The 13,528-nt window shown below is 41.0% G+C and overlaps 1 long non-coding RNA gene across 3 annotated transcripts in view; it reads left to right on the top strand.

Moving 5' to 3' along the window:
- Positions 1-307: 307 nt before the first annotated feature.
- LOC147757865 (uncharacterized) overlaps positions 308-13,528 on the top strand; it is a 126,200-nt gene continuing 112,979 nt past the window's right edge. For all 3 annotated transcript variants that reach the window (XR_015320480.1, XR_015320478.1, XR_015320479.1), the window contains exons 1-3: positions 308-668; positions 2,763-2,833; positions 3,518-7,635. This is a non-coding gene — a long non-coding RNA (uncharacterized LOC147757865). The remainder of the gene's footprint in view (positions 669-2,762; positions 2,834-3,517; positions 7,636-13,528) is intronic.

Here is a 13,528-nt window from a genome sequence, read left to right on the forward strand (position 1 = left end):
GCTCCCGCACGCCGATCGTACAACCCCCTGCTAGTGATTACAATATTATGCAAACTAGGCATGAATTATAGCATTTGCTAACGGCACAGTGGCAGCGATACTTAGTAACAGTAGCCAAATGAGCCGATCTTGATCTATGATGCAAGTAATACAAGCAGGATCGGGGCGACGAGCAGATGCTGACAATCCACTTCCGTAGCAGACGATAATGTAACTAGATATAATGCGTACTATACGTCTATAGATGACGGTAGACTGTATAATGAATTGATGTCTGGAAACGTCGACAAATCGAAAGGGTAAAAAGACCAAGTTCTGATAGACGAGTGCGCTCTGAATGCAACTATCTGTGCATTGATCTACATGTACCTGTTTGATCGGCAGTGAGAATATTTCGGATAGAAACTAAGTGATGCCGTCAAGACTTTACGCGTTTAGTCCGCCATAGTATTAACGATCATATAATCTCATAGCTGCGAAATGGCGTATTGGTAATGTTTTTACCTCGATGAAACGTAGTAATGTGCGAACGAGTCTGGATTTGAAAGTGGCCGTAAATGCGGTTCGTTTTGTGCTGGAAGACAACAGGACGAGCCTCGGCTATTATCTTTAATGCCGTCAGGTTGTGTTGCGCATCAGTGCAGCAGCGCATAAGCACTTTGAGCAAGGTTAGACCCTGCCTTCTGCTTTATATTAAGACCGTACCCGCCAAGTCGTGAAATAGAAAGCCAGAAATTAAAAGCGTTCGTTTCTCGACTTGCGCGGACCTTTCCGCTGTCCTAGTCGGAATATGGCTTTGTAGAAAAACCGCAAGGCCATGTATTAGATATCATTAGCAATAAACCAATCAATTTTATGGCTATGCTTGTTATGAGCACGTGCCTATACGCTATACGGGATAATTTCTACCTCAGTGAATAGTCAAAAAAGTTGTCTAGCCATTTTTTTTTACCTGTGGTGACTGTTACAACTCAGAAGCCAAAACAGATCCCGGCATCAATGTATAGAACAGTTTCTCTTATCACATCATTTAATGTCAGTATTCTAGTAAATCGACTCAGCCTGAAGATGACGGAGCAAAGATGTTCTCCTTGATGCTTTGAGAACGTTGTTTTTCGCCTTTACCGCTAGATATTTTTGTCCAAGTCAAGCCTTTGTGACGGCCTACTGTGACTAGATTACAGGACACAATTAATTCAACACAGATTACATCGGTTACTTATTTTTTTCTCTATTTCCCACACTCTGAATCGTGAACGTCCAATCGAGTCTGTCTATCTACTCCTTCTGCATCTTGACTTACCGCCTCGCTTGCGTGCTGTACGAATTCTCGAAGTGGCTTCCTCTATCTATTCACGGTTCGAGAACGTGCGCCATCATCGATACACGGTATCGATAGCCTCTTTGCGGCTGTTCGTCACTTAACGTGAGCCGGTGTGTAAAGGTGACTTATGCTTTTTGCGGATTAGTCACAGCGAACGGAAACACCGTGGGCTAAAAACTGTGACATGAATGTCTAATAAAGACGGAACAACGAAGGGGTTCCGGTAGTAAATATCTGAGGTATCAGCAGCCGATTCACGATGGTCAACCGAGAGAAAAAGATGGATGTACACTGTCAAAAACATGACCTCAGCTGCATCACGTTGAGATGTTGTTAGAGTAAGTGGTTACGGAAGCAATGCTAGAGAACAGAAAGACAATTCGATTTTTGTAAGATTGATACTGTCCCGTAAAGGCACTAAAATTATGTGTATTATAAAAAAGCATTGATGGCATCGGGCTTCAGTGAAAGCATCCATTCCAGTACCTCGTATATCTTGAAAGTTACCGGTTATTGTAAATTGCAGTAATCCTCTACCTGAGTAGAATAACGCGTGCGCAAGTTATTCCTAGAAAATTTGCATATAGCGGCTCTTAATAGAGCTAATAACGAAAGTTGAAGTGACGGCTCTGTGCCGTTAACTGAATAGGATTTTCGCATCAAAAACATACGTATATAGTTGAAATAAATTGGGCTCTTAATTCGGCTTATGGGCATGAAGCGCCATGTTAGTACGGAGTGCTTCACTCAATTGATAACATTATATAAATCGAACGTGTTATCAATTACGAAGCGTGTTCTATGCTAACAATACCCGAAGCACAATTAACTACCTGTTAGAAATAAATTCACGAGCCAAACAAAAACCATGTGCTCTAGTTTTGCTCCAGTTGTTTCTTCAGCTGCTATTGACCATGTTATATATATATATATATATATATATATATATGTATTATGTTGGAACATTTTCTATATATTTATATTTAGTGTTGCCCATTGTCAAAGGTGGTGCAGACAAAAAAAAAAAGATGAAAATGCCAAGCAATAAATAGGTCAGTGAAAAAGCGCGCCTGAGGACCGAGTCGAACCTCACTCATACTGATGCACAGCGCTTCAGGGACGGTCTGAGCGGGCTTCGCAGTTCACATATTTTTCTCCATTTTGGTAAGCGTGCGAATTGGCACATTGTAGTCGTAATACCTCCAAGCAAAGTGGCAGTATCGGTAGGAATTGACCAGCAAGCAATCAATCAATCAATCAGCCGGAACCGGCAGATTGAGGCTTGCAGAGTGAAGCCTATGACGACCCTACTGAATTTGTCAAAGAAAGACAGAGCAAGAAAAAAAATTAAATCTATGTGCATTTTCTGTGCATAATGCCTAGCCAGTTTATTTGCCCTGAATACCTTTGTCAATTACTAAAATTCTGTGTCTGTTAGTGGTCACTGTTGAGCTCCGTGAGTTGCTGTTAAAAAGAAGATGGATTCGATGCGATTGAAGTCCTTTGAAGGTAACGTCCCGTACATTTTCCCTGAACAGTTTATAAAAATTAAAACAATAGACCAATTCATTTGACAAATGTGTTTTGTTATCTCTGTAATTACATGATAGCGGTTCTGTTGATGTTCAGGATGATGGAAAAAGCATGCCAATAATGAAACAGAAGGGATGAATAGAGAGTAAATAACTTTTAGCAATAATTTAACAAATTTGAAGTTATCTGAAGTTTCTGAGTAGAACAATATTAAGGAAGTTCTGAAGTATCGTTCGACTGTAGAAGATATCGAAAGTTGCTTGGCCCACAGTCTGAGAAAGGTCTAATAAACAGACAAACAAGCTCCAAAAATATACGCCAATTTGTATACATATAACTTCTACCAACAACAATAGGCCATAATAACTTTCTAGTCGATCCACGTGACCAATAGCGGATATGCTTTTTTCTTTTTTGCATCGATAGAGGCTGCTCTTTTTCGTAGATATAAGGCCAAAACAAACATCAAACGCTTAGTAATCGAGCCGGGCATCATCAAAAGTACTGCCACCTATACGCAGGGCTCATTGGATGAAAACTCCAGAATCAAAGTAACACTACATAGCGACTACTAATTAGCACCTTGTATTGTCTGTTTCAATCATTTTCATTGTTATTGCGCTCTTTTTTCATTCATGTCTCTGATCCCTTGCGATTCAGTTACGTGGCGGGAGTTTCCGTCTACACGCGTTTCGTCCATCGTTTCTGAACAAACAAATCGAACAGACGAGGTATCGTGGGAAATATCCGTCGCCAGAGCGGTTCCAAGGGTTCTCCAAGAGGGGTCCAACGAATGTCAACGCGCATAGTCGGAACAAATGTCTCAAGACGAAAACGCTGGCAGTGCCGTTAACGATAGCGTCCACCAGGCGAGGATCTGAAATGCAGAACATCCCAAAATTATTTGACGTCGGCAGTGTGACAATACTGTCATATAGCAAAAGACGATAGAAGAACTAAGTCGCGCTTCGGTAGCGAGTCCGGTAGCCAAACTCGTACAACGGCTGCGACGTGAGCAGCGCGAGAGGCTCCAGAGACAGACGAAATTGAGACGTCTCGGTACACAGAAGAGACGAGCGTTGTTGGTAAATGAAAGACAAACTCCCTTTCCTTCAGTTGCCTAATAGCACGAACGAGAATGGCAAGGGTAAGCGAAAAATGCATGGCTAAATCAACTAGATTTGACGCGCATTTGGAAACCGGCTGGCAAGTAAAGACGAAACGAGCAGACGGGAGTTGCATGTATGCGTTATTTACAATAGAGAACTAGTTGCTCGTGATTACACTGGAAATAACTTCGAAAAAAATATTTTGATTAAATCTCGATGTGTTTTTCTTTAATGTCTGCTAAGATTGGAAATGTATCTGAGCTTTGTTCATCACACAACTTTCAAATGTTTGTGGACTTGTCACCTGCGTAGGACAGAGTCTCAGGATATCGTTTCGGTTATTATATTTTTTTATTTATTTTACACAAAAAATATATGCTTTCGAAGTGTACAGCGAGATTTTTTAATGGCTATAAAGCAAAGCTGCAATCTAGTTCCTAATATATGGTCCTTTGCGTCCCTGCCTACAAACGGACTATAGGCCAGTTCTAGTTACTAGACACAAATATCCGTGACTGAACGGAATCTGATGAACACTCTTCCGAAAAACCGTAGAAGACAATTATGAATATCTGCTAAGATAGCCATTTTGAAACAGTTGCTTGCCATAGGGAAAAAGGTAATTTACAAAGAGAGTTAATTATTAATGTCACCGTACTAATACTGTATTTACTGAATTTATCAAAATATTTTAGCTATTTTTTCATAATATGATCTGATACTCATCGGCCAACCATAGCGCAGCCTATGTACCATAGCAGAGCTAGCTGTTTGATCAGTATGAACATCCAGAAATTAAGGATTGCCTGACACTGGTTCATGCTTTTATCGTTGATAATATTTGCTTATTTCGTCATCAGTGCTAATGATAGACCAGAACGAACAAGTAAGATAAATAGGTACTCTCTCTTACTGCATCACACGATGCACAGAATACCCTCTCTGCTTGCCACTCTGGCTCCATTTGCCCCGACCTGATGCATTTGGCCATCTTCCTTCAAATTCTCCACAGTCCCCGAGCTGCCGACAGAGTTTCAGAAACAAAACAAGAAAAAAAAAAACCCAATTGCACAATCGGAAATTACGAATACAGCATAAACAGGAATAGCGATTGATGCAGGCCATAGCCATCGATCACAATGGCGTTGAAACAACGGCTACTACCACGGCCGTCGGCAGAGCCACGTTACGGCACTTCGAGCCGACAAAGCCAAGTATCAATATCACACTATATCCCATCATAACAATTATTATTATTATAATGTACCACATAAATTCTGCAGGCCATTAACAGTCGCAGCGACAAAATCAGCGGGGGTATAGCTCTCCGAACTGCGTCAAGAAGGCTATTCGTAATTTGTAGAAACGGTAGCTAGTGCTACCCGTTTACCGTCGTTCTCTGATGGCGCAGTGCTCCAATACTCTGGTACTTCGGTGATGTCATAAGGCCGTTTTGTCATCCGGCAATTACGGCGTAACGTTATCATTGCTGTTACGACTAGCCGTGGATATTTCCCCTGTAGAGAAGACACCTAAATGGTTTGTCACATTTGGAGAGAAGGGGCCAATTTACGAGTTAGGGCTACAAATCATGAGAGGTTTCGAAATGGAACGAAGTTGCTCGGTCTGAAGGCTCAACGACAGGATTTGGGGGTCTAGCAATGCTTGTAGATACGGTCAAGTTAACAATCGGTAGAGTGTACGGCTGTTTTCATAAAGCGAATGTGTAAAGAAAACGATATGGTACTTTCATTTCATCGGATAGACGTGCGATCACGTGTTGTCCATTGTTTCTGGTGTATGACATTTCAAACAGTGACAACGAACAAAGTTACTAATTGTAACTTAAGGGAGAAAGAAGAAATCTAAAAATACAGCGATATAAAAAACAACTCTCTACACGATAGGGGCTTTTTGATAGGCAAACATAGTGTATAGTAGCGATTGCGTGCTTTTCCTACGAATGTGGAAATTATACGTCAATACATATTTTTTGAAGTTGCTTTGCTATTGTGAGAGTATAACGATCCTAAATTTCTCCAAGATGCTAAGCAGCTTAAAGATAATTAGTATAGAGATGTGAACGTTTATTTAAAGGTCACGTGATAAACATGTCTAAGAGTCAATGCCTTGCCTTTAGAAACAAACTACTTACTCTCTTTTCCTAATTAGGCGCAAACTACTGGCAACCTTCTGATGAGCCTTTAATAACAGCGAGACCCGTAAAAAGTACTAGTCCCCACTTGATGCGTATCTTCCAATAAACAAGCAAATATAAACTGTAATATCTATAATAATTTATACACTTATTCAATTATTAGACAAATTACTGTTTCTGGCACATTAGAGACGACGCTTTGTTGTGCTACGTGCGACCGATAGTTATCATCGCGGTAAATAGAGACAAATTCGCCGCTATTTTAGCCTAATCTTTGATGTGAAGTCGAAACGCACAAGTTTATCTTCAAGATAACCCTCTAACGCTCTATTCCAAATGGCCATGACAATACCATCGCACTATTATTGTGCAAAAGACACGCTAGCATAACACAGTAATACGTAGGGCTGACTTTACAGTTTACTTTTGAATGAGAAAGACGTCACCTGTTGACGCCATTCGTTTCGTTCGCTGACGTAAATACGCAAAGGTGTGTTCGTGCCTTGCCATGCTTTGCCGGTCTACGTCGCCAATGAGCTATCGAACCCCCTCGTTTAGCTTATGAGAAAAACCACCAAATCAGCCTATCGAATGTGGTTTTTAGTGAAACCCTTGTGGCAAATCAACAGAAAAACGCAGCAGAGCAAGCATTAATGAGACGAAAGATAAATACATAATTATCCCAGCCTTTCCTGCGATGAGTGCAAAACACAAACAAAGCCCCCGTATCGTTTCTTATATTGTTATTGCGGTCCCCAGAGTTCATCGTGAGCCATGAGTACGGACTCAGCGGCAATAAGACTCGTCTAGGCGACCGCCCTAGACGTGGGGGACGCCATCTGAGATGAGTTTCGACATTATAGAGGCGTTACCGCTGCTACTCTTGACGCTGTTGTTACATCACGGTGAAGGCTGGGGTTATACGGGAGTGAAGGAGCATATCACCAACAAAGTGGCCCACCTGACTGCAAGTAGGTTGCAATTCGCTGCTTTTAGATTTGGCCGTGGCGACGGAGGATTGTGTGTAGTAGGCCCAGTAAGAAAGGAAGATCGTTTCTGTAGGCTGCCAGTCCTTCCGCTTTTGCAGTAGATTTCTTTGTTGCTGGACATTCTGCAGGTTTTTGGCGACATCGCGACCAGCAGGCAGGAATTTATGGCATTATATGTACTATTAATGTATATATATATAATGGTACAAAGTGATGTCAAGGCTCGTGCAAAACGATATTGTGTATACTAGAGTTGTGTGCGTGGAAACAAAGGTTCTGAGCAATGATAGTAAGAAGACATCCGCCAACAATAATAGAAACAAAATTGCGTCGAACCTGTGGGGTGCAATATGGAAGAAGGCCGACATGCCGGCGGAATGGAACATAAAGAACATAATGACTGATAAAGGAATCTAAACAGCTCCCCAACTAAGATCGTTGTACGTTTCTAACCTATCTACATATCTGGACAGCTGAAGTGGTGAAGTACCGGTAAAAGTGAGGTTTATGAGCAAATCGCTAGTGCGTATACCTTAAACATTGGTTTTTTAACCGATAGTTACATATTGGTACACGAATTTATAATGACAAGCTAGCATGGCAACCTTTGTTTAACAGAGGTCACGGAGTGGTAAACCCGTGTACTAGGAAGCCACCGTGTATACTGTAAGGAAATAGTCCCTTTCTTAACAAAAACAGCCTGATATGTTAAAACAATGGATCTATCTATAACGCAAATTTACCTAAATACATAGTTAATACTATTAAATTGTAAAATATCCAAAATGGACTTCTCTACGGCCAAGATTCAATATCGCACAATTTTCAGAGATGGATATAGATACTTTTTACGATACGACCTATATAGAACGACGAATTTTACTATTCATTTGTTTGTTTTTCTATCTACGGTATTTAAGCCGTTACGCTAAAGGGCTCTTACTAGATCTAGCTAGCGTTTTCTTTAACAGATGTATGAAATGGAACACTAACAATATGCTATACCAACCATTTACGAACATCGAAATTACACACATGTTCATGGTTACTATGGCAATGCACTCGAGGAGATGCACATTAGCTACCCAGATCACGCCACCCTTTTGACGTCGTACAATTGGTAATGTATTCTTGGACACGTTTCGTAATTTCGTCCGGATGTTTACCCTATATGCGGATTTATTTGAGCGTTTGTTCTAACTCCTCTCAAATTCGTCTTCATCCTGCACGCCTTCAGTATAGTGGTCCGTATGCCACGTCTACATGGCCTTCCAGTACTACAGTGTCCTCTGTGGATCGATCTCGCCGAAGCGCTCGGTTACCGTCCTACGTACCGTGGCGAATCCGTCATCCAACAAAGGCTCTTCTGCGTGATATGCAGATTTCTCAATCCCGTATTTGGCGCTTGTTTGTTCATCTGGTATCTTTTAACACACAACCGATCCAAGGTTCCCACAATGGAAGGATTAATGGCCAGAAAGCGATGCAGGAAAACTACAGTAATTCACGGGTGTTGACATCCACAAACTAAACGTGGGCTACTGAAGTGCGGATATTTTAGCTCTTAATTTGAGGTGATGCCCGAGATGACCCGAGAGAAAGCCAGTTAGATTATTTTCGTTTGAGCGGACACGTCTTATTGCTAGTGCTGGATGTACGTGATCACGCTTTCGAGTCGGCATGCAATTTTTCGTGAAGACGCGGCCATTTTCGCGATTTTATTATAATTGACAGTACAGCTTAAGAGAAGAAATACGTTTTCATGAACATCTGTTGACCGAAACGTATTCATTGAAGACTAAGGGATTTGACGTCTTCAACTCCGACTGGTTGTGCCTATTAATATGGCTAAAGGTGTTACTTTAAAGCCGATTATTAAGACTCCATTGATTCTATTCTTTATTTAGGGAACCTAACAACTGAAGTTTACTGAAACCCGCGCCGAGGGTACGTCTGCTCGTGTTTCCGTGCGATGATCTTATAACTTTGTTTTTCGTTTGTAAGGACAACAGCTACCATAAATGTTTTTCGTTTGTAAGGACAACAGCTACCATAAAAACCATAAGGTTTCACGCAATGCCCACGACGCCGACCGCGAACTATAACATGGTTTCAATAGTTTCCCTACTTTTCCACCAGGGACAAAAACGGACCAAATTGTAGACCATGGTATAGCTTTCGTATGCCAGACCATTCAGGTTGGACCATAGAAATTTCGAGAGCGAAAGTTCAAAAAGAGGACCAGAGCTATACAGATTCTCTAAACTCTGCCACTTCACCTATTCGGTTTCCAAGATTGCGGAATTTTTAAGGCCATTTCGATGATCCAAGCTGTTCGGCGCGTTCTCATCGGCCGATGTTGAAACGGGTTTTGTCCTGCGAGCCTGTTCTGGTTCTCGAAGTTCTACATCACGTGGTTGACCTACCTTCTATCTCAGCGTTAAAGATTGGTACCAAGACGAAGCGCAAATGTTGGGCCCAATGTCGATGTCTGAGACTGCAAAAGATGAGATACCCGCGCTATACTTTATCAATCAGAGTAAAGCAGTGAAAGCGTGGCGCCGAAACGAAATGCTATCAGCCATGAATCTTTCTTTTGACACATTTAGTCTACATACTAGCACTCACAACGGCTATGCCTCAGCCTCTGCATGTATCCGGAGTGCCGCGCGAAGCTCCATATTGCAGACGAGGTGAGTGTGGCAAGATATCGTCTAGACAGGCCATATCTAATAGCTCTAGGCCTACCTGGCTCTAAACATATCTTGCGTAGGAATGAGAAATAGCCGGCGAGCACCGAATTCGACGGTCAGTGACAAGAGAGAAACTGAAATATACCTCAGAGAGAGCAGACTTAGATGTTGATATTTTGCAGTTCGCACAGGAATCACCCTGAAATTTAAACGTAGAATATAGAGTAGAACGAGAAACGTCATAAGACTGTTGGAGATAGGGAATATAAGCCTGAATGAAAGTTTGCTGTGAAAAGAATCTCGAAATCTGTGAGCGTCAGTTAGGAGTTTTTCCGGCAACTATCAGATGTTGTATTATTTCCCATAATCTGTGTGTGGAATTGCAACTTACAAACCAATATACGTTCGCTTAGAGTCTTTAGCACGAGCCGATTGAGACATCGCCGCGTGACCTTTAGGGAAAAAGTAGATTGACAGTTACTGTGGTGGCAGATTTGATATCACAGTGACTATCGAACACGAGCCGTCCTGTATATAACATAAGTAAGGGAAGTGTTCAAAACTAGACTTATTATTATGAATTGTCGTTAAAAATAGTCCAGAATTTGTGAGAAAGAATTTCTAATTTCAAAGTGTTCTATATTGTCAATCCGACTCAATCAATCGGAAACCCAAAGACTGTTTGCACAAAAAAAAATCGATTGATATCAATCAAAGTTACTAGAATCATGACAAGTTGTCCCTGTTTAACTAGATTGAAAATTACATCGGGACATAAACCGTTTGCAGATAAACCCGTCGCTACTCGAGTATATCATACATATATTAAACAATACACTTACAAATTTATAAAGTAATAATAGTAGTCAAATCCGTGTTTTGTCGATATGTTACACGCGGCCGTTTCGTCTTTCATCCCACATGGGTCAGCAGGATAATCTCTGTGTCGTCACTGTCGTCACTGAACACCTTTCCATTTGGCAGTGTCCGGATGAGGCCAAGTCAACAACTGCTTCGATGGTGCGACCGACAGAGGTTCGTTCGAGCTGTAGTTGCCGTTCGGCTATTACAGTCCGAACAAGTTCAGCTCGATCAAATCGATGACCAAGAACGTGACGTACTTGGCTCGTGTCTGCCCACATAAATCACTTCGACCCACAACGCGCTCTCTTTTGTCCCGTGACGCTTCGTGAGTTTACCGCTTATTCACTACTAAGGCTAATCTTGAATCTTTTAAATTCGAATTTAGAGCACTTGTTGACTATGCCGTCGATCCGGCCTAGCCAGCAGTTGCAGGCTTGACCAGATTAATTTGAATAACATTTTACTTGAGACTATGTATCTGTGTATGATTGTTCTATATCGGACCTAGCTGATGGCCCTGAGACTAGTACCTAAGTGTGAAGCATTCCAATGTCTCGAGTGGGTCTCGAGAATTCGAAGTGGGCTGCCACCTGTCAACGACGAATATGTTAGGTTAGCCGGCCTGAATCCAGGCCTGGCGGTGAACACGCGACGCACCCGTTACTTGGCGCCTGGTTCAATCGAATACAGGGTTTCCAATTAGTACACTAACGTGTGCATGATTATCGCAGCACCTTGTGTGATGTCGATGTACCGCGTGATATCAATATCCTGGGAAATAAATAGATACCTGTTACAAGCGAAACGTTCAGCGTGTGTGTAGTGCGCAGGACTTATCAGAAAGTTGTTAGTTTATTATCTGATCAAGTTCATTGCTCTTGGTTTCATTCTTTGGGCAGCATAATCAAAGCGTATAAACCGTCCGATGGCTAGCAACATGGCATCCAATACTTGTTCAATTTATTAGAAATTAAGAAGTTACGTTACGCTGTTGTGTAACTCATCGTCTATAGATTCGACGTGTGCTATTTTTCACGTAAAACCGGCATATTGTTAAGATCCAGCTAAAATCTATCTATATATAATAGAGACATAATATATGACTCTAATCAGCCACTTTGAATCATAGGTTTTTCACAGTTGTTCAGTATACAAATTTGTATCGTTTTAAAAAATCGGGACCTTCCATTACACTAACAGTAGTAGTAAAAACGTATTATCCTGCTTTTAACCGAGGCGCACAAAATTGTTTTTATGACGCTGAAGTATGGAGGTACCTGGCATCAAAGTAAGTATTAAAATGTTACGACGAAAGTACCAAAATGATGTATACAAAATATATTGAATATAATCAGGTGAAATACTTATTCTTTCAATTCAGATTGTGGCACTTTCTAAGAGAAGAACATAGGTAGGTAGGTAGGTAAGTTTTTTATATTCGACCCAAAAAGGAGGATGACCACGTGTTAAATTCGTACGTATGCGTCCTTGCCTGGACTGTTTTCACGCTAGACCTTTCAAACTGGGCTTTACCTAATACTTTTTAAAGTGACTTTTCAGTTGTCGACGCTTTCAACGATAAAAACGGGTAATCGTGCTTTCTGAAACCTATACGAGTTGAAATACTCACTGGTAAAAAGATTTTTTAATTTTTTTTTACAATATGTAACAAATGCAAAAACAAACCCTATAGGCTTCTCATGCTCGGTCGGTATTCCCTGGCTCAATTCAGTACGCAGCCTTTCGAAGTTACTCGTCATACATACCTCTCTATGATTTAAGTTTTTTTCTGCCGCTAGACGATCCATCAGACTAGTTTAACACACATAATGTGTTTCTATCGGATGTAACGTCCAGCTGACTAACAACAAAATCGAAGGACGGTCAAAATGTTTTTAAAAGAAGTACTGATGCATGACTATAGACAAAAGGAAAAATATGTTTTTAGTAAGTGATAATGCAGGTCAAAACCTCTGATTAGTGTCGTATACCGTTAGCGTATTCAGCAGAATATCTCTGGAGGGATCCATGGTGTGCATAAATATAAGTGGATTTATCTCTTTGTCCTTAGAAAAAACAACGAAAATTAGTGAAAGGTCTGAATCCCTGTTAAAGAAGAAAGAGCAATATAACTTCGTTTCTATACGCTGCTAAGTCTCTGTTTATAACATTAAAATAGCATTTTTACGACGGGTCTTGAAAATGGGCATAAAAGTGATCCAGGGACGTGAATGCAGTCGTCATAATGATGAGAACATCGTTGCGATTGCTTTGCATTACGATTTACATAACGTTTCGTCCTTCTCCCAGCTCCCAGCTCCCAGATTCCTCTCCGTTTTCTCAGTCGTTCCCCTTTGCTGTCAGCAGGAACATGTTCGTGCAATAGACGTCCCTATACGAAACACTTCCGTACAAAGAGAGTCCAGTTTGTTTTAGTCGACTCATCTTTGTATGTCTTTTCTAAACCTTTGCGATGATCCCGACAATCTAACACACTATTTAAAGACAACTTGCAACTTATACGAAAGCTCAAGAGTTAGCTAAGAAATATGACAATACATGGGTTAAGTTAAAACAAAAAAGTCGATTACCCTTATCTCAGCCAGCGTGAATCCCTTATCTCAGCCAGTAGTTGCACGGAAACACTTTACATGTTATGTGACTATTATATACTCTACGAGAGTGAAAAAGACGTGTAATCTTTGGAAAACTACAGATAAAGCTACCTTTTGCGATTTTCGATAGTTCACAATGGTAGGAAGGTAAGTACGTACAAATAAAGGCCAAGCTGGACATAACCAGGTTAGGCTTTGTCGACTAGCAATTTAAGTTCCGATTGTTTACATTTATTCACGAAT

This window comes from Varroa destructor, unplaced genomic scaffold (assembly GCF_002443255.2).
Source record: "Varroa destructor unplaced genomic scaffold, Vdes_3.0 BEIS01000002.1, whole genome shotgun sequence".
Taxonomy (NCBI): Eukaryota; Metazoa; Arthropoda; class Arachnida; order Mesostigmata; family Varroidae; genus Varroa; species Varroa destructor.